This window comes from Coloeus monedula (assembly GCF_965178545.1).
Source record: "Coloeus monedula genome assembly, chromosome: 14".
NCBI classification, from domain to species: Eukaryota; Metazoa; Chordata; class Aves; order Passeriformes; family Corvidae; genus Coloeus; species Coloeus monedula.
This window is the reverse complement of record NC_138794.1, coordinates 20526742-20548619: the sequence shown is the minus strand read 5'-3', so window position 1 is coordinate 20548619 and position 21878 is coordinate 20526742. Positions and strand designations below refer to the sequence as shown.

The 21878-nt window shown below is 48.2% G+C and overlaps 1 protein-coding gene across 4 annotated transcripts in view; it reads left to right on the top strand.

The window, feature by feature from the left end:
* The window catches only part of CSNK1G1 (casein kinase 1 gamma 1), a 104676-nt gene that overhangs the window by 17154 nt on the left and 65644 nt on the right, over nucleotides 1-21878 (top strand). For 3 of the 4 annotated variants that reach the window (XM_082290512.1, XM_082290510.1, XM_082290513.1), the window contains exon 2: nucleotides 2927-3034. The exons of the other annotated variant lie outside the window; for it this stretch is intronic. The gene's annotated coding sequence lies outside the window, so the exon portion shown is untranslated. The remainder of the gene's footprint in view (nucleotides 1-2926; nucleotides 3035-21878) is intronic. 4 annotated transcript variants of the gene reach the window in all.

Below are 21878 nucleotides of genomic sequence, written 5' to 3'. Positions count from 1 at the left end.
TTCCAGGGATGGGGAGTCCACAATCTCTCTGTTCCAGTGCCTCACCTGGAAGAAGTAAAGAACTTCTTCCTAAGGTGGCCTTTGAGGGCTGACCAACATGCTGCTTGCTGGCCATGTGCTGGGAAGAGACGGCTTTGCTGTGGTTCTGTTGACTGGTGCAGAGGGGCTTGTCCTGAATACAGGTGTGTGGGACCCGTGCCCAGCTCCACACCCCTGAATGCTTCATGTCCTCCTGCCTTTGGCACTCTGGAAAATAAGTAACTCTTCTTGCTGAAGTGCCTGGTACGAAGCAGAGCATCCTTGTGGAAGGATCCTGCACAACCCCTGCATGGTTGTACAACGTCAAGGCCTGTTCAGCTCCAGGTGTCTCTCCAGGCCTGAGGCCTTGCTGGAACCATCCAGGCTAGGACATGTCACAGGAAATGGGCTCAGTGTCTGGAGCTGCTAATGAAGCGCAAAAAGAGTTAATTATTTGTCCAGAGCTAGAAAGGATCCCTCTTGCTATTCATAGTTTCACACTTCCTCTTTCACTGTCATTCTTCCCTTCACCCAGGGACCTGGTCCCTGGATTCCCCATAATGTCAGGCTTTGGGCATCAAGGCTGGATGGAAAGGGAGAGGCTGGAGCTCATTACCATGATAAACTGGTGCTCTGACCGGGCTGTCCACATATTCTCACTTGCTAGCCACTGCTTTCTGCTGCTGCCAGAGGTGCCTTTCTGCTCCATGCCATGCTTGCAGCTGAACGAGGTTCCTGCCTTCCCAGCCATGTTTAACATGGGCAGGATTCCTGGATGCATGGCCAGGGAAAGGATGGAGACCAAGCTCCTCATTTTGAACCTTGGGTTCTCTCCAGATGCTGGAGTCACATCTGTGTGAATGTGGGAGTCATGTTTGCTGTGCTTCAGGTCAAAAGCTCTGTTAAAAAAGGTCTTGAATGAGGTGGGGATAGGTTTTGTCACTTGGCCTTGCCAGTAGGAAGTGGCAGAGTCTGACCAGCGTGGGGATTTTCCCACGTTACACTTGATCCTCTGTAACATGCTGGTCGTCTTGTACTTTGAGCAGAACATGAATAATGCCTAACCCCCTGGTTCCAACCTGAACCTCAGAATGGCATGAGATGACTTCCTTACCTTTATTCCTAAAGTGAATCATTGTACCATGGAGTGTGTTATAAATAGGCTTCTGTTTCGCTTCCTTGTTTGGAGTCATAACCAAATGCTGGGATTGGTGGAAGGAAACTGAGTAAGTTTCTGGCCAATGAACCCCATCTGGAATTTTTATGCACAGCTTTTGGTTTTCTTTCTAAGTTTAAGTAGGGTGTGTTCCAAGTGACAAGAGAGAAGAGCTGAAAGGGTGTTCAGCATTTAAATATGTGGACTGTCATGTTAATGGGATGCTCCAGTTCTTTGCCCAGGAGTGGATGACAAGTGACTAAATAAAGCTGCAATCCCTGTTTTCCTGTGAATGGGTGCTTGTGTTTTTCCTTTCTTGTAGGTCTTGGTTTGGTACAAGTTTGGCTGGTTCTTCCTTGCTGCAGCCTCTGACCTGGTCAAATAACTTGGAATGACTTTAGTACCAAGTAGAACAAAAGTTGGCCTTAAATGCTTCACAACAAATTTAATATTGAGGGCTACGTTCAGCTCCCTAATGCCTTTTCATTTGAGAGGAATGAGCGCCACTGCTTGCACACTGGAGTGGTGGCATATGTTCCTTGCACTGGTGGTTGGCTTCATTCTGGAGCTGGTGCTGGATAATTGTAGAGGAGGGTTAATTAATGATAGCTGTTGGGCCGTGAGGGCTTTCGAAGTCTGCTCCAGCCCCAGTGAGCAATCCTCCAGGCTTCTTGAGGACAGAAACTGTGAACAACATCAGAAGAGCATGGATGTGACCTGGACTGGACTGACCACAAGCTTCTGAAAGGACAGGGCAGAGGTGGACACCAAATTCCTGTGTGCTTCAGTCACAGTGGTGTCACTCAGCAGCACAGCCACAGTGGCTTCGGTCTGTCTTGCACTTCATGTTGGAGAAAGTAAAAATGCTCTCTGGTTTAAGATGCTAATATGGACCTTTACTGTTACATTGCTGTAGCAGTTGGAAAAAGAAGGATAAAGTGCTGACTTAACTTGGAGTATCCATTGGGGAGCTGGTTGCTTGTAGCCTGTGTAAGGGAGTCTCCTGTGGTGTTTTAGAAGAACCTTCTTTAGATGACAGAGCTTCTCAGAACTTAGACTTGCTTTTTAAAATTTTCATTTTTGTTAGAACTATCCATGTGTTTTCGTCCAAAGGACGTTACAGGCCCAAGTTTTGAGTACAGAACAGGCTGTCTCTGGTTGCCTTGGGCAGAGTTACCCAGAAGTAGTTTCATTTTGGTTTGACTTCCACACCCCCTGTTACAGTGCACTCCCCCTCAGAAATTGCTACTTGGGCCCTGTGCTCTGGAGGGTGTTTTTTAAGGAAAAAAAGTCACAAACAAACAAAAAAAAATCCCCTTACTCTTCCTTCTGACCAAAGTGCCTGGAGCACAGCAGGAGATGGAGCCAGCCCAGGGATACTGCATCAAAGGAGTTCAGGTTTGGGAACCTGTTTCCCAAGGTGGGGAAACACAGCTTACCAAAAACCAAACCTCCAATTACTGAAGAGACGGAAACATCTATTTTTTAAGAAAACTCTGTCTTCTGAACTAAAGTTCACATTATTTATTGCATGGAAAGCTATGAGTTTGCCCTGATAGAGGGTAAGGAGAATGATTTTCCTATGAGCAGTGGGGTTTGGCTCCATTTCATCCCCAGTACTTGGAAGCTGCCATATCCAGCTGAAAACAAACAATGCCTTTTTTGTTTTTAAGCAGCATACAGTAAGATTGGAAGTCACTGGTGTGAACTGTCGCATGGAGACTTCCTGAAATGTGCTTTCTTCCTTGCCAGGTTCAGTACAGATATGAGTGCCTGGCTGCTCTGCTGCTCCCGCGCCCCAGCGCTCGCTGCCCTGTGATTTTGGATAACAAGCCTAAGAAGTGAGTTGCACCTCGTGTGGTGAGTGTCACATGCCTTTGATATTCTGGAGTGTCTTAGCTTGGAGATATTCAAATATTCCTTCCTAAAAAACCCAAACTCGCCTGTATTTGATAAGAGGCACCTCCCCTATGGAAACAGGGAGAACTGAGGCTGTTCCATCTGGAGAAGGGAAGGTTGTGTGGACAACTCAGAGCACCTTCCAGGATCTGAAGGGGCTGCAGGGAAGCCGGAGAGGGACCATTCATCCAGAACTGTAGTGGCAGGACAGGGGAGAATGACTTCAAACTGAAATAAGGGAAGTTTAGGTTAAATACAAGGAAGGAATTGCTCCCTGTGAGGGTGGGGAGGCCCTGGCACAGGGTGCCCAGAGCAGCTGGGGCTGCTCCTGGATCCCTGTAAGTGTCCAAGGCCAGGACATGGCTTGGAGCAACCTGGGATAGTGGAGGGTGTCCCTGCTCATGGCAGGGGGTGCAACAAGCTGAGCTTTCAGGTCCCATCCGACCCAAACCATTCTGTGATTCTTTGATTCTCCAAATAAGGCAAGACACTAAAAATCCAGTATGGTGTCTGGATTACCAATGAAGTATCTGCCAAGCCTGTGGAAGGACGCTTAGAGACCCAAATGCAAGTTGTTCAATTCTTATTCCTTATTTCCATTTTATTTTTTTTTCCCCCTCTCAGTTTTGTCAGCATTTTTCATCTGAAGTAACTTATCTGGGAACTTACATCCCTGATTTCCTTTCCCTGGTTTTATTTTTAGAACGACACATGTAGAGCTGAGAAGTAGGTAGCTGCAGTGCTGCTTGTCAGTGACGAACAAGGAAATTGGGCAGGACTAAAGGCAGGGAGAGTCCAGAGTCTTTTGTGGTGAACTGGGAGCTGAGTTGTTGTGTTCTGCATCCAAGTGTTTGAGTGACAAATAAAATAAGGGCCAGGTTACCTGTTCTATAGCAGCTGACCTATGGAATGAGCACAAAACTCGAAACTGAAGTTGTTGGGAAAATTTTCCTCTCCAGAAATCAAAAGGAAATAGCATTTGTAGGTGAGAGTGTTGGACTGATTCCAGTGGGGATAGATCCCTGGACTTCATGAAAATAAACCAGCGAGTGTTCTGGTTTGGTGAGGATGGTGACCTTGAGGGAGTGCCAGTCCCTGCTTGGCACAAGGGGTTTTTGGGGTGTACATAAAGGCTGAAACTGGCACTAGAATTCCCTTTCTGGACTTCTGAAAAAGCATTTATGTAGTGACAAACTATTTTTTCCTGTGCAGACTGAGTGATCCTGATTAAGTCATTGGGGTGTTTTGTTTAGGGCCATAATTGTGCAGCATCCTTTGGGAATGTTGTTTCTATTTTTGGCCAAAGTGATGTGACAAAATAAATTCTTTTAAAATTGTCATTTCCATTTAGAATTTTCTCTGTAGAAAGCTTCATGAGCTTCTTGCCTTTTGGTAATTTCAGCTGGGGGTGAGGGGTGTGTGATGGATGGGCCACAGTTTCATCCTCTCAGCATCTTCCAGCCTGGAGGAGAAATCTGGTTCCACTTTTGCTTGATATTGTATCTCAAATTATTTTTGCAGCTTCATTCCCTAAAACCAATTTGTCTATTTTTGGTGACAGTAGTAGGAGTGTCATTAATTGTTGAAAAGTGTTCAGTTTGAGCAATTCAGGCTGGTTCTATGCTTTAATATCTTCTATGAGCCCAGCAGAGGCTGTGTCATCTGCCTGGGCCTTGTTTCACATTATTTTTTTTTCTCAAAGAGAAACCCCTGCAGTCTAAAGCTTTGCTGTTGTGATGTTGTGGAGGGTTTCTTTTGGAACTGAAGTCACTGGCTTGTTTTTCTGTATGCTGCCTGTAAGATGTCTGGGATCTTGGGAAGTTTTTTTGACTCAGATAAACCTGTTTCCTGAGGTTTGGGTTCGTAGCATGCTTTTTCACTTGGGTGAAGCTGGTTTCCTGTTCCTGCCTCCTTTTATCTCTCCGTATATTTTAATTTAATATTTAAAGAAGTGCTGCTTTTCCCATTCCATGGCTTCCACAGGTGCTCCTGTGAGCCAGCACTCTGCCTCATGCCATTACTTGTCTGTGTGTGTCCTCACCTGTGTGTTCCCTGCCTCAGGATCCCCGAGGTGTGCTGGCCTGACTTCTTCCCAGCTCCAGTGAAACCAGTGCCAGATGCTTCCCTCCCACATTTGTGCTGCAGAGCCAGATGTTGCCCATGTGAGTGAGGAGCTGGCTCTTGGCACTGCTGTGGTGACCTCGGTGTGCTTGGTCAGCCGCGTCCAGCTTGAGGAATTTGGCCTTAGGTGCAAATTTTTTTCCCTGGATGGCATAAATGAGCAAGAGCAAGAGCAGCTGCAGCCTCAAGCTGATGTCCAGAACCAGGGAGACAGCAGGGAGGGCTGCAGGTGCCTCCTCTGTACCCTGCTTGCATCCTGAGAGCGGCCCTGGTAATGTGGGGAAGCCAAAATTTCTTCTCGTACATGGAGCTTTCTAGTTGTATTAGTCATCCATCAGGCTTCTGGATTATTTAAGTGCTTCAGCTCTCCTCAAAAAACAGCAATATCTATTTGTAGAAAGGTACATCATGTGAAGTGCAGTTCCCGTATATTAGAGCTGCCTGCTGGAGATGTTCTTGGAAATGCTGCCCCTCCAGTTGTGGGCCTTCAGGAGCTGGAGAGCCTCTACCACAGATCCAAAATCATAAAGGCTTCTGGTTGGTCTTGTGGATGTGAATGGTGATACATTAGAGCTCCTCTCAACTTCTCCCACAAAATCACTCCTCCTGTTCAGCCCAGTGCAGCCTCAGCTGGTGGGTGTTGGTCTGCAGACACTGAGAAACCTTGAGGAAAAGATGATCTGTAGCATTAAGGGAAAATACTCTTCCATTAGGCATGGGAGAACTCCTGACTCAAATAGTGAAAGACCAAAACCCTCTTCTCTAACTCTTGAACTTGTCCTGGCTTGAATTAAGTCTGAAAGTGCCTAGAGCTGAGCTGGCCCGTTTCTAAGCTGTAAGTTGTCTGTCTGTGCTGTTTGCAGAAAATCTTTAGGACAGTTGGTAGCTAGAAAGTTAATTCCAATACAGCACGATTATATCCCCATAAACTTAGAGAAAACTCAAATCTTGATGAGGTTTGTAATGTGTGTGAGTTGACTTCATTGCATTCTAACCCAGAAATTAAACGTGAGCTTTCATGTAAGGTTCTGAGATTCACAGACTGGCAAAACACTTGTCCTTGCTTATGCAGTCTGGCTTTTATGTAACTCATTATTTTTGCTCAAATGTTGCAGATAGTCGGTTTCCTCTAGCAACAGCCACCAGATGTTTCACTGAACAAGACTTAATTCTTTAAAATTGACCTGTGAGAAATGTGTGAAGGCGAACAGGGAGGTGGAACAATTGTATGTCAGCGTGATTTCCATTTCCTTGCTGAAATCCCACTGCAAGCCTTGCAGTTTGATTCCAGCAGCGATGGATCCTGATTTTTGTGGTATACTATGAGGCCTTTTCCGTGGTTTTTAGTGCTTCCATAAGTGCGGTGCTGGGAGCAGGGGGATGGGATTGAGCTGTCTCACAACAATTAGTGTTACTTGGGCAATTAGCACTGTATGGATTAATTCTGTTTGGTGGATATGCCACCGTGGGAATCCTGCTGTCTGTAGGTCTTCTGTGATCACCCTTGTGCTTTGCTAGACTATTTCCTATTTCTCTATTTCATATTTCCATGGGAAACCAACTCCTACCTCAGTTTTCCAGCTGGGGGAAGAGGTGATCCGGTGTTTTACTGGGGGACATGGGGCAAGTGGTCCTGGTGGTCACTGCAAGAAGTTCCCAGCAGCTCTTGTCTCTGAAACATCCCTGTTCTGGGGGTTTGTCCTGTCCATCCAGGACCACTTTGTGTGGGAGAAGATTGCACAGGGATTCTTTGCTGGGGGTGAATGATCCATGAACTGGATTTTTGGGTCTGTTGTTTCCTTGTCCAGGTCTGCAGAGACTACATAAATCAAGGCAGAGCTGTGCCATTTCTCTCCCCCATGAGGATATCTTGCTCCCATTGTGCTGCTTCTTGTGCAGTTTGGACATGGAGGTGTGCAGTGATCTCCAAGAGGAAATTTACTGGTCTGTAACTGGAGGTACTGGTGATAGCGCTGTACCTGAGAAGTAATGATTGGGTAGAGGAGTTCAGCTCTGCAGATGTTTTCAAGGTTTTGGAGATTAAAGTATCTGCTGGTTTAGGCTAAAGGTGCTTCTGCACCTTTTCCAGTGCTGGAAATGCTTCAGGACACAGTGTGGATGCTCTGCTCCAGTCTTCAAAATTAGGGATTTTGGTATGTATTGGACTTTTTTTTTGGTGATTTTTCAGATGTTCTAGGTGTCTGCCACAAAATTTTGGCACCACTTAAGCCAGAGGTAACTTGAATGTCCTTTTCTTGTAGTAAGATGTGTGACTGGTACTTGAAGTAGCATCCTGAACTCTTTCCCTTGTGCTGCTTCTTCCAGTTTTGAAATTCAGCGTTTTCTGTCTTGTTTTCTCCTGATGGGATGGTGGAGGGGGGCTGTGCTACATCCCAGCGTTCCAGAAACCTGTGAGGGTGGAAAATGTGGCTGCAGTTTGAGGGAAAGCTGTTGCTGCTTAGCACAACCAATGTGTTAAGCATAACACGAACAAGAGCCTTTATGTTCTGGCGTTGTTACACAGAGCTGCTGAAAGTTACTGCAGAATGGGGGAAGCAGAACTCCTCGAGTTCGTGTGTTTATTGTGGGGTGTTAGAGGAATCATGAATGTCCAATTGTTCCCAAGTTCCTTCTCTGTCCAGTTAATGGAGCAACAGTGTGTGACAACCTGTTCCTGCTGGGAGAGATGGGGGCACCGACCGATGCCTTTCCTTGTGCTGGTTCTGAGGCTTCTTTAACCTCTCAGGAGGATGGTGAGGCCCTGACACAGGTTGCCCAGAGAAGCTGTGGAAGTGTCCAAGGCCAGGTTGGATGGGGCCTGGAGCAACCTGGGATAGTGGAAGGGGGATGGCACTGGGTGAGCTTTAAGGTCCCTTCCAACCCGATCCAGCCTGAGATTTGGCTGGCAGCCAGCCCTGCAGTTCTGGAGTTGACTCACTGAGAGGTCAAACAAGTTCCAGAGCTGGTGGAAAGGGTGTCTAATGGATGGAGGAGCAGGAAGGTGCCTTTTGGAGTAGCTGGATGTTAACTGGGGTACACGTCTGGTGTGTGTGTACCAGGCATGCCTGTGTGGTAGCCTGGGGGCTGCTCAGCTCTTCAGTCAGAATTACCTTGTCCCAGAATTACAGAATCATTTAGGTTGGAAAAGACCTTTAAGATCAAGTCCAACTTTTGACCAATCACCACCTTTTCAGCCAGAACAGAGCACTAAGTCTACCATCAGTCGTTTCTTGAACACCTCCAGTGATGGTGACTCCACCACCTCCCTGAGCAGCCCATTCTGATGCTTCACAACTCCATCAGAGAAGAAATTCCTCCTGATGTCCAACCTGAACCCTATCCTCGCACAGCTTGGGGCCATGTCCTCTCATCCTGTCGCTCCCTCAGCCCCGAGACACCTAAAGAAAGCCTGGCTTTGCCTCCTACTCTGTCCTTCCTCCTTGTAACTGTGCCAGTGTGGGGCTCTCACTGCTCGTGGAGCCGCTCTGTCCCTCCCGGCAGCGTGGGAGGTGTGACCCTGACCCATGGCTGCCAGTGCTGGGAGGCTCTGCTGTGCTGGAGTTGCCTTGTCTTTGCCTAATTTCAGCTTTTAGCCTGTCTCAGCCTGGCTGCTGAACTGCTAATGCTCTGCTCATGGTCTGTTACATCCCTGGAATGGGCTGGAGGAGCCTGAGCTGCTCTGTGCTGTGGAAGCAACGTTTCAGGCCCATGGAGTGCTGTGGGGCCATTTGGGGGTTCACCTGCAGGCAGCTGCTGGGAAGTGCTTGTAGATCGGATAGATGTTGCTGGGATAAACTGATTTTTGTCTGGGAAGGTTTCCTTGCTGCTTGCTTCCTTTGGGTCATGAATCTGGAGGTAAACACTTAATTGTTTCAATTCTAAGAATTGGGAGATTTTTCTCATCACCTCAACCCCCCATTTCTGAGCTTCAGCAGTTGCAGATGATTGAGTATGAAACACTTCCCTGTGTGTCTGAGAGACTAAGATCGAATCTGAAAGGGACCTGTCTTAGTGAGCAGCATCCCTGCCCATGGCAGGGCATTGGAATAAGGTGGGCTTTAAGGGCCCTTCCCACCCAAACCATTCCATGATTCCACGAGTGTGTGGATTGCTGTACATGCAGATCTTTGACTCTCACCCAGACTCTGTGGCTGTGCTGTTGTAAACAGAGCCAGGAGGGCTGGTTTTGAGCCATGCTGAAGACTTGGTTTCACTGACTGCTTTCCTGGGAAAAAACCCACTACCAGGAAAACTAAAGCTTGATTGCTGAGTTTTGTACCTGATCACTGCCTAGATCAGGTATGAGCTGCTTTTTTGTGTTTGTACATGAATTGGGAAAATTGTCATACAGTACCTCTGACCTTTCCTTGGAACAAACAAACCCCACTGCTAACGTGCACCTATCACAGTAAACCAGGGAGTAATCCCTGGAAAAGACTATAAAATCATAATTCTTTCATTTCTCAGCATACAAGTGTGTAAGGAATGTCAGGAGATACTTGGGCATCATCACCTGTATCTGGTAGTGTTTCAAGGGACACCAGAAGAGCTGGCCTCTGGAAGTGGCATCTCCTGTTTCCTGTCAGAAGTCCTTTGGTGTGAGCTCTCCCAGGTTGTGCTGTGCAGCATTTGCACATGTGGCCTGTGGGAGAGATCAGCTGCAGACAGGGCCTATCTGACCTCCTTCCTGGCCAGCTGGCAGGTGATGTGATTTCTACAGGCAAATACATGGTTGTTGTCATCTTCTCTTCCTCAAGCAGCAGCAGAGGTTTGCAGGGCTGTAAATCACTTCAGAGAGTGCAGGTAATGAAGCCAGGTCCCTTGTGCAGCTTCAGACGCAGCCTGTGAGGGATGATGGCCAGACAAGCATGGTTGAGAGTTTATTTTCATTTTAATATTGCCCTCAGCTGCTGGGAGATCTAATTTTTAACATTTCCTGTATCAGGAGGCAGATGGCCCTCAGTTTCCTTCTCACCTAAACTTTCTTCTCCAGGTGAATGAGAATCAAATCTGGGCAGTTCTTGTGACAAAACGGTATTCTTCCAATTCTTGGTCTCTCACTTATCAATGGAAATGGAAAATGGGTTAAAAAGACCTTTCTGATGCAGATTTCTAAATTGGCCATGGTGAAATTGTATCAAGCTTTTCATTTTCTGGGATGCCATCTTTGGGGGCATGCAGCTGCTCCTGTGAACAAGGACGGTGGTTGCCCTCAAATGAGCTCCGAAGGTCACAGGTTCAAGAAGGGATGAGCTACCTCGTGTGGCCCAAGCTGCAGGGCACTGTTCCATGAGCTGTGGGAACAAGAGGCTGCACAGATACACCCAGAGCAGGGCGAGTTCAGTCAGGGAGGAGAGCCAGTCCAGCACGGTTGCATTGATGATATCACAGGTCCTGAGGTGGTCTGCAAGTCCTTGGCTCCAACACGGAGCATTGCTGTGCTCTTCCTGTGCTCCCAGGGGCTTGGCTGGCTGGTGTTTGTCCATCACACCTGCACTGTTGTGGCATTTCTCTGAATAATCTGAAATGCCCTTGTGCCACCTGCCTGTTTTCATGATCTGTCTGAGAAGACTCAGCTAGAAATAGCCTGAATTTTCTTCCGCATGCGGTGATTCGAAAGCGTACTTTGTGGCTGAGTACAGAGCCATTTCTGGGTTTCAAACCACAAAGGATGATGTTTGAAAAAGTGCCTGAAGTACTGGGCTGTTGTCTAGAGATGCAATCAAGAGGTGCTGTCTTTCCTTGTGGAAGAACTGCCTTGTAGGCAGAAGAATTGGGCTTGCTTTTCCAGCTTTCTCAAGGTCGTGTTGTTGGCATGGGTTGGGGAACAGGTGCTGTAATGGAGTAATTAATCTTGGAAATACAGTTTAAGATAGCACCTAAAGGGGATCTGTGGTTGAGGGAGGCAGGGTTCCAGCAAAGGATTCTTAGAGCTCAGCCTGTATTTAAGTGAAGATTTGGTGGTGAGGGAGGATTTGGACAGGAAGTTGGTGCCTCTCAGAGGACAAAGAGGCTTGGTGGCATCTCCGATTTCTCCTGTGGTTTGGAGGCAAATCTTGCATGGGACAAACCCCCACTTCTTGTTTTAGATGATGGTATTAAAACTAATAGGGTGGAAAAAGGTGTTGTGTCTCTGCTCAGTGAGGTTACTGCTTGTGAAATAAATGTTGAAGCTCAACGTGAAGAAATGTGCCAGCTGTGATTAGTCCAGGGCCATGCAGTGCAGGATAAAGGAATATTATCATCAGGATGTGCTTCCCTTGGCTACAGATCTCTGTGAGCACCTGTGTGGCATCTCTGCTTTGTTTTAAGAAAGAAACTTGACTCAGAAGTCCAGATGAGTGTGAGGGGTAGAATAAACAGCTTTCTCCTTCAGCTCCAGGGACCTCCTCTGATCACCACTCCTTGTTCATTGTTTCCTTGCAGGGCATTGGCTTCAGTTTCTCCCACTGCTAATCCAGGGAGTCCATAAGGTGATTTCTAACCTTTCTGCACCAAACTGTTGCTATATCACAGATTTGGTTCTTGAGGAACCTTTAGGCTTCTCTCTGCAGTGTCACTAATTTGTAAGTCATTCTAGGATGGGAAATACGGTTTCATGGAGCTGCACACACTTCCTGTAGATTCTGCTGCTGGAGTAAGTGCATTCAAGGATGTCTTAGGAAACATGGTTTCTGTTTGGATAATCCAGTACCTAATAAGGCCCAAGTTCTGAGGCTTCTTCTGTGAACAGGGCTGAGTGACTCCACTCCCATGTGGATTCCTTTGTGTTATGCTGCATAACTGAGCTGGTGCTTCATTATTTTCCTCACTGAGGTAATGTGTTGATCGGTCTCCTATGAATTTATCATAAATTCAAGGCCTTTGAATTCTTTGTTAAGTGGGATTGATGCCAACTTTGTGTTGTGGTCAGCAGGCTGGTGGGAAGGGATGGCATGCAGAGGGACCTGGAGAGGCGGGACTGTGGGAAACTCACGGAGCTCAACAAGGCCACATGCAAGGTCCTGCCCCTGGGCCAGGGCCATGCCGAGCACAAACACAGGCTGGGTGGAGAAGGGATCGAGCACAGCCCTGGCAGCCCCAAAGCCCCAGTGCCCTGGGCTGATTCCCCAGCTTGGGCAGCAGGGCAGGGGGGGATTCTGCACCTCTGCCCCACTCAGGTGAGCCCCCACCTGCAGAGCTGCCCCAGCCATGGGGTCCAACAGCAGAAGGACCTGGAACTGCTGGAGAGAGTCCAGAGGAGGCCACGGAGATGCTCCCAGGGCTGGAGCCCCTCTGCTCTGGAGCCACGCTGGGAGAGCTGGGGGTGCTCACCTGGAGAGGAGAAGGCTCCAGGGAGAGCTCAGAGCCCCTTGCAGGGCCTGAAGGGGCTCCAGGAGAGCTGGAGAGGGACTGGGGACAAGGCATGGAGGGACAGGACACAGGGAATGGCTTCCCAGTGCCAGAGGGCAGGGCTGGATGGGATATTGGGAAGGAATTGTTCCCTGGGAGGGTGGGCAGGCCCTGGCACAGGGTGCCCAGAGCAGCTGTGGCTGCCCCTGCATCCCTGGCAGTGTCTAAGGCCAGGTTGGACGGGGCTTGGAGCAGCCTGGCACAGTGGCAGGTGTCCCTGCCCATGGCAGGGATGGAACAAGATGAGCTTCCAACCCAAACCAGTCTATAAACACAGGAAAGGGTTAGAAACTTCTGAAACAGGAATGTCAATACATGAGTCTTAATTCCTTGAGGAATGCAGCAAAATCCTTCTTTTTGGTAACCACAAGCCTTCCCTCTTGTCCATGCTAGGGGATATTTATAGTTTTAGTGGTGGGTGCCTTGCCTTTCCTTCCTAATGGATTGCCACCACAAGTGGGTGGCAGATTTGTTTGTTTTGGCACAATATTCCCTTTACATAGGCACGTCTGGAGTTTACAGCAAACGGAGCCAGGCCGTGAACTGTGCAAAGTCCTTAACACGAGGGAAAGGAGAGAAGCAGGAAGAGTTGTCACGTAAAATTAGCTCTCCAAAACTGAGCCATCTCTTCAGCTCATTTCCCTGCTGCTTTACAGGCTGCTTCCTTAAGCTGACATTGCTCCATTGGATGCACCGTGAGCTTGAGTGTTTGTGTCAGCGCTGCCTGTTCCTGCCACTTGCCCTCACTGGATGTGCCGTGGGTTGGGAATCCAGTATCTCTCCTCTAGGCCATGGAGTAGCTCCAATGGTGATGCTCTTCTGGCACAAATTGTAATGGAAGGAACCAAAACAGCAAGGTGACCTCAGAAAGGGAGCTCAGGTGTTCATTCACTGTTGGAGTGCCTTTGATTGACCTGTCAGGTAAGCATCAGGTGGTGATGCAGTGCTGAGATGGACATAAAGGGTTATCAGCGGTGGTGGCAGAGGCTGACATTAATTAAATCCACTGCCACAACCTTAACACAGCAGCATTTCCAAATATCTGGCTTAATAATGAAAATGAACGTGATGCTGGATATGGCTTTGGAATTACTGCTTGTGGCTTGAAAAATCTTGTGGAATATCCTGAGTTGGAAGGGACTCACAAGGATCATCGAGTCCAGCTCCTGGCCCTGCACAGACACCCCAACAATCCCATGTCCCTGAGAGTTGTCCAAACACTTCTGGAGCTGTAGCAGCCTTGGGGCCGTGACCATTCCCTGGGGAGCCTGGGCAGTGCCCGACCACCCTCTGAGAGAAGAACTTTTTCCTAATATACAACTTAACCCACCCATGGTGTTTTTCTTGGTCTGCAGGGATTTGGGGGATTGCAGGTGTCCCTGTAGGCATTAACAGCCTCTTGGGCACACTGTCCATCACCTGGTGCAAAGGCAGGTGATGTCTGACCACGCCTGCTTGACAACCCATGTTCAGAAAAGCCAGGAAAGGATGGTGATGTCTCCACCAGGCTGATCCTTCACAAATTTACATTTGTCCCTTTACTGTGAGCTTGAGGGGGGAAATTTGATGACCTTGGTGATGCCCATGTGAAAGCTGGAAGGGTACTGGCAGAAGACATCTCTGAAGCTTCTCCAGACTGTCGCTGTGGGAAACCAGAGAGTGTTTGTTGCCATCTCTGGTGCTGCATGTGCCACCCAGGCGTGTTCTGGTGTGTAGGATGCTTTACAGGAATGCCAGTGCAGAGACTGATGCTGGATGCTCCTGGATGGAGCACATGGACCTCATCTTGGGCTCATTTTACAAAGAAGCTGCACCTGTGAAAGCACAGGTAGAAAAATGACAGATGTGGATGGTGCTTCCTAATACAGCTGGAGGAAGCTAAAATATCCATCCAGGGTGTGAAGACTTTTGAGGAGCTGGCAACTTCAAAATTGAGGAAGAAAAAACCCATAAAACCAACCAACAGCACAGATCTTCAAGTATTACAATTTTTTAAAGCCATGTGGCTGCTCTTGGAGTGTTGGTGGCTCCTGCTTGGCTTCCCCCTGCGGGCGCGTGCCACGGGCCACTTCCTTGCCAGATTGAGGAAGGAGCTCGGCACAAACATTTACTTTCTGTGAACAAATGCAACTGTCTGACTGTGTATCTTGGGATTATGGTGCCTAATTGCCCTACTGAGGAAGTGCAGATTTTTATGGAGCTGATGGTATGGGTGTAGCCACCAGCACAGAGTTAGACCAGTAACCAAGACTGGACCTTGCACTGGGGAGGAGGCGGCTCAACTGCCAGCAAATGGAGTGACCTTTGCTTCATTTAGAAATAAATAAAGAAAAATAAAATACAGTAAATGAAAATTTAAAAGGCAAGAGACAGGCTCTAAACATCCTCTGGCCCGCCTGCAAGGGGGTTGTGCTTCTCCAGAGGGTATTTTGCTGGGTCTGGATGTAATTCCTGGCACCTTTCAGTAATCTAGGTCCTTCTGACAGCTGAACTGCTTCGTCAGGACACACAGTTGGGAGATCTGGGAGATTTAAGGAGTCCTACATCTCAGAGAGGAAGGAAAGGGTGGCTCTTTATGTGCCATGAGGATGCTGCCTTGTGGGCTAGGTGGGTTTTGGGGTGGGACAGCTTGTTTTGGGGCTGCAGTGTTGACAGCATGGAGTTTTTGTAACCCCATACCGGGAAGGGGAGACAAATAGCTGCAGAAGGTTTCAGGCGTTGAGCACAACAGTGCCTTAAATATCAAACTCTAGCAGTTTTTAATGTATGTGATCTATCCCAATAAAAACCTTCCTCTCCCAAAACAGAGCTGGCAGGCAGTCTGGATGCTGGCAACATTGTTGGGTTGCTTAGGCTGAAGCACTGGGTTTTTTTAAGCCCAGATGAGCAGGACTCAGGGGTTGTAGTTCTTACCTTTCCAGCTCCCTTGTGCTCTAACCCTTGTAAGCAGGTGAGTGGTCAGTCACCCCTGTCTGACAGCAATTTGCCTCCAGAAAAGCAGCCCATTAAAAGCTGGGGCAGATTTCTCTCCCTGTGTAGGTCTCAGGTACATAGTTTCCTCTTTGAGACATGCTTTAGTTGCAAACAAAATATGTAGGTGATATCAGTTGAATTCCTGCCAAATGTCTCATTATATGACGAGACAGCGTGGTCTGATCCTCTCTCCATGACTGCTGGAAAAGGCAGTATCTTCACTTAAGGAGAAGGTGAAGTTCAGGCATTAAAAGGAAAAAACATGTACATTAAATCATGGACTATCAGGTTCTCTTGTGTTTTCCCTTAACATACTCCATCTCTCTCCTGTTGGCATCACCATTACTAACTGTGTTTTTAAGAAGTGCTGCTGTTCCAGCTCACCATCTCTTACATCACTGTGTTTCCAGTTTATTACCCAGCTCTTACATGGAGGTTTTAGTGATGAGCAGCCTCGAGTGAAGTCTGTTGGGCACAGTCAAGAGTCTGTGGGATGGAGTGGCGCAGACTTGGCAGAGTTCTCCTCTTGCCCATTTGCTGTGGAGCATTTGGCCTTGATCTGCCAGGCCAGGTCTTAAAGTTCAGCTGCACAGAGTGTACTTGAGACTTTTACCCACCTCCGCTGTTCTTGGGCATGTTCCCTTCTTATCTGTTCATCCTCTCTGCATGTGAGGCTGTGTGGTGATGAAGAACAGCTGCTTGAGTTACTGTGGGCTCGTACTTGGAATCACAGAAGGACGTGGATGCATGGTCTCTCCAGCCACACGAGCTTTGGCTGGTGGCTGCTGTTCATCCCTGCAGGACACACCTGAGCCAGGCTCAGCCATGCCCAGGTCACAGTGCGTTTGGCACTCGGTGGCTAAATCCTCTCACTGAATTAGGTAGTTGCATGAAAACCCCTTTCTGAAGGCACCTGCTTCTGGTGTACTTTCATAACTTCATTCCTGTTGCATGGAAGTGGAATTTTCTCCAAGGGTTTGCTGCTCTGTGGTGGACACTTGGACACTGGGAGAGCCCTTACACCCATGTTTAGATCTCAATGCTGTGAGAGTCCAGATGTTTTCCTGTCTCCTGAGCCATCAGGTACAAACACTGAGCACCAGGAGCCTGATCCTGAATCTGACCAGTACTGTCTGAAGCTCATTTTAGGTGCTGATATGAGACTAAGCAGAAGTTTGGTGTCATTTTGAGCTGAGGCAACAAAGAAACAGTTCTGCTTGTTTGTCCTCAGCTTTTGGAGGTGCTCTGGTGGGACAGAGAGGGGACAACCTGTTCCCATCAGGTAACCATAAGCCAAGCCTGCGGTCTTGTATCCCAGCTTTCTCAAATTGGGGTACAAACACCCTGCATCTGAATCCCACCTCACTGCTCTTCTGTTACGACACTTTTTGTGGGTACTGGATGGCTCTCAATAGGAATATGTCCTTCCACAGGGGAAACACATCCCTGTTGGGTGCTGGATTCACCTTGGGACAGGGCCAAAAGCCTCTCAGCACCTCAGGGCTCCCTGTTATCTCGAGCTGGGTTCCACTAGCATAGCTCTACCCACCCTCGCCATCAGGCTGTCTTCAGTTTCCTTTGGCCCATCTCCTCAACTTCACAAGGACTTTTCTTCTGGTCAGAGGCTTCTCCCCACCCCACACACACTGTGAACGCTGCCTTGGCTCTGAACTTGTTACTTGCATTCCTTTCTGAAGCAGAAAAAAGCACTTCATGGTTTGGATACTACCAGGGTTTTTGGGGGCAGGGGGAAGTTGTGTTTGGCTGCCAAGTTCACCAGTCTTTTCAAACTGTCTGAGCCTGTCTGCAATTCATCCTCTGGGCTGCTTTTCCTTGCCAGACTGAGTGCAGATAAAACAGTTGTAGATGATTGAGGCGCATGTGGGTTAAATTAGGCTGGAGATCTGTAAAAGTGATGTTGCTGCCAGTGATCCAAGGCTGCTCCAGAGCCTAAGCTCCCGTGGTGGTCTTGTCGAGGACTTTGATACCATTAACTGCAAACTACATCCATCAGCCACCATGGATGCACCTGAATCCATGTGCTGTGGGTTATTCTTTGATGGTGGATGCACATGGCTGTCTAGAAGACATCTTTGCCCGTTTTTTCTTCAAAGCCATTGCCTGGAAGGAAGGGGATGGTATAGGAACATCTGCCTGTCTTTTTGCTGTTAAACAACCCAGCATTTTAAGAGGAAAAATAAAACTACAGGTTTATGATGCCTGGATATCAGAGAAAAGAACTTCTGCAGGGTCTGTTGTAGACCTCTTGCTGCTGGCAGGTTTTTCCTCATTTCCTCTGTAGCATCCCCATAAATGCATATTTCTGCTGGAACTTGATCTTACGTGGCCTTACACAGCCTGTTTTGGGAGCAGAGATGCTATCCCGAGCACCAGGCTCTTTGGGAAGCTTTTCAAAGGTTGGACTTGATGATCTTGGAGGTCTTTTCTGCCCCTAGTGATTCTAAACACTGGATCGTAAAGCTGGGCTCAGTTGCTGTACTGTCAGGAGGTAGATCCCAGAAGTGCTGTCGGTGGGAGGGTCCCCTCCAGGCAGGGGCTGCAGGATGCAGGACCTGCAGGATGCAGGGAATGCAGCCCTGGGGCTGGTGGGCTGTGTGGGCTGAGCACCTGCACGGATCACAGGGATGTGCTGCTCACAGCCAGGCTTTGGCACTCGGATGGGATTTCTGCAGAAGGGTGTGAGTCTGACGTCTGCTCAAGCCCCAGAAGATACAGGGGAGCTGAGCTGGCAGTTGTGCTTCAGCTTTTTCTCTGCCCAGCCTAAAAAGAAAATCCAAAAATATGTAGAGCTCGGGTTTCATGAGGGGATTTTTAAAATTTTATTCCATCATTCAACTGTTCCTTTAGCTGTTCCAGCATAATCCACCTCTTCATAAACTGTACTAACCCTCCTTTACTGACAGATTATGGTCTCTAGTCCTTTTTACATCTATAGGAATGTGCATCCATGGCTGCTGGCACACGTTTGGCTGGGACTCAGTTGAGGGAGAGAAGTCGATGAATTGATCTCACATCACACAAACCACTTCCCTGGAAAATGCTCTATGCTTTGTTTTGACTCTGCTTGTGTGGAAGAACTAAATTACCAACTAAATTAGATTTTCCCTTCCTAACATTCCTGGCTTCTGTGCTGAGCTTCCATCAAGGGGATTGGGAGCAAAGTTCAGGAATGAACTTAGAGAATGGGTGCTTGGATCACTCCCAGTGAAATGATCAACGGCGATCACTTGGAAAAGTAACTTGCCAATGTATTTAGTTGGGGATTATACAATTAATGTGTTTTAGCATGTTCACAAGGTCTTCAAGGAAAAGAGCTCTTGGAAGTTCACTTCCCCTCAGATGGAAAAAGCCACGAGTTCGTTTGGGTTCATCCCTGTCTGTAAAAACTCTAATTGGAGGATGCAAACTTGACAATCCTGGGCATTCATGAGTAATGAATGAGTGTAGTGATCCACAGTTGTCCATCCTTCTCCCTTCCCAGCAATTTAGACTTAAATACTGTTTGTGTGCCTCCTTATTTTCCGCCTGTGAAGCACTGAACAAAACTAACTGCACAAGCTGAAGATTAAATGGTTGGGTCAAATGATTCAAGGGAAGCAATTCACAATGTTTAAAAGGCATCTGCAGCCTCCAAGGTTGGGAAGAATCTCCCAAGTGAGGGGCATCCGACATGACGTGCACCTGCTTGCTGTAGTTGGCAGCCAGCTTTGTCACTGCTGTTCCCAGCTGTAAATTGCAACAGAGAATTTTGACCTACTTTTTCAGTTTTTCTGTTGTTTTGCACAACATTGAGGACACTGAAACCAGGTCACCGTAGTGCTGGTTGGGGAAGCACAGATAAATGCTGATCTCTGTGTGGAGGTGCTGCTGGGGTACAGGGGGAGAGTTGGAATACATCCAGTGGAAGATCCCTGAAGTAACCAAAAAGCTCTTGAGTGGGAGACAGAAGGCAAAAAAAAATCCCAAAAAGGGTATTTGTCATGTCTGAGTGGGGAAAGCATTTGACCTTCCATCATCCTCCGTTCCTTGGCTTGGGTAATAGCCAAGCACCAGAGCAGGGCCCTCTTCCAGGTAATGCCAGGAGTGTGGATCTGCTGGAGGGCAGGAGGCTCTGCAGAGGGATCTGGACAGGCTGGATCCATGGGACAGGGCCAGCCGTGTGAGGGATCAATAGGGCTGAGGGCCGGGTCCAGCACTTGAGTCACAACAAGCCTGTGGAACACTCCAGGCTTGGAGTTGAATGTCTGGGAGGCTGCCTGGTCAGAAAGGACCTGGGGGTGCTGGTCAACATGAGCCCAGGTGTGCCCAGGTGGCCAAAAAACCAGCAGTGTTCTGGCTTGTGTCAGCAATAGTGGGACCAGCAGGACCAGGGTAAGGATTGTCCCCCTGTACTGGGTGCTGCTGAGGTCACACCTGGAATCCCAGGGTCAGTTTTGGACCCCTCAAAGCAAGAAAAACATTGAGGGGCTGGAAGGTGTCCAAGGAAGGGAACCGAGCTGGGGAAGGGGCTGGAGCCCCAGGAGCGGCTGAGGGAGCTGGGAAAGGGGCTCAGCCTGGAGCAAAGGAGGCTCAGGGGGGACCTTGTGGCTCTGCACAAGTCCCTGACAGGAGGGGGCAGCCGGGGGGGTCGGGCTCTGCTCCGAGGGCACAAAGGACAGGATGAGAGGAAATGGCCTCAAGCTGTGCCAGGAGAGGGTTAGTTTTGATACTGGGGAAAAGTTCTTCATAGAAAAGGTTGTCAAGGATTGGAACAGGCTGCCCAGTGCCATGGTGGAGTCACTATCCCTGGACGTGTTCAGAAGATGCGTAGATGTGGCACTTGGGGACATGGTTAATGGCTGGACTCGATAACCTTAGAGAGCTTTTCCAACCTTAAGGATTCTGTGATTCTAAGATAGGATATTTGGTAATCTGTTCATTTGTCTCCTCAGGAGCAGGGCAAATCTCAAAACTTGCTTATTTCCTCGTTATTAGAACAGTGACTCTGCCAGGAGTAAGTAACCAGATGGCTGCAGAAGAAGAAAATTTTGTTGTGTCCAGTTGGAAGGACAGAAGCAGGATAAGAAATGCAGAGCCATGAAGGTGGGGAGATAAAGGCAGTGGGATGAGAAGGCTTGAAGGGACATGAAGCCAGTGGAGATGCGTGTCCATGCAGAGGAGAGCAGGGCTGTAAACGAAGGCTTTGCTAATTGTGCTTTAATGAAGGCAGAGCCCTGTCACCTTGGAAGCTGTTAATGCACACAGTGAGGCAGAGCATACAAAGCCAGCTTGATCCTCTAAATTTAGGGGTGTAAGCTCATGAAATGAGTTGGCAGATGCTGAAAACGTGAGCAAACACATCATGTATGTCCTGGTTTCACACTGTTCCTCCTTACCCACAGCCTGGCTGCTCTCCCTTTTCCAGAGGGTGAGCCCTTTGTCCCAGTCTGTGGCAAAGCCAGTGAAGTTTTCTGCTGCTGAAGGCTCTACATTTTACACAGTGTGAGGGTGGAAGCTGGTGAGCTCATATCTGTGTGTTTATAACATGTCAGTTGAGAGCCCTGGAGGATTTTCTAGTCTTTGAAGTCATGTGGGAAGTAGCAGATCTTGTCTGGAAAGCGCTCTCCAGATCAGGAGACTTACCAGACATATTACACAGGCACGTGGGGTGGATGTTGGAAAACCCAGTGGGAAGGCATGTGCCTTGTCCTAAAGGAATGATCTTGGAGCTGCTTTGAGGAATTGTGGTCCTGTGTCTGTAGAGAGCGGGGTGAGCTCACCCATCCCAACACAAAATGGGGTATTCTTGGGGGTCTCTTCTTAAAATAATTTTAAAGGAATTATGGGGCTGAATTCCTGCTTTTTTGGGTGTTACTTCATTCACCGGGCATTTGCAGTTTTATTTCTGGCATGTAGTGACTCCTTCAGGGATCAAAACCACACGCAGACCTGGACCAGGCCTGCTTGCTTCGATTTGAAGCAGGGCGCTTCATTGGCTATTTCAGTTTGGACAGATTTCTGAAATAGTGCCACAAACCAAGTCTTTGACAAAACTTGTTCCTATCATGGAAGGGTCTCCAGAGTAACTCAAGGAGGTCAAAGAAGTTTTGAGTCCAAGGGAAGCGAGCTTTTCTTTTGAAAAGGGGGAACAAGGATGGCTTTGGCTTCTTTACACCAACCTCTCATTTGCAATGTCCTTTCCTGTGTCTGAAGGGCTCCCCTGAAAAACTCTGTGGCTGTGAGCAGTGTCTCTGTGCCATGCATTAAACACTCCTTTACACTGGATTATGGATATCAACACAAACAGCAGCTGCCTTCC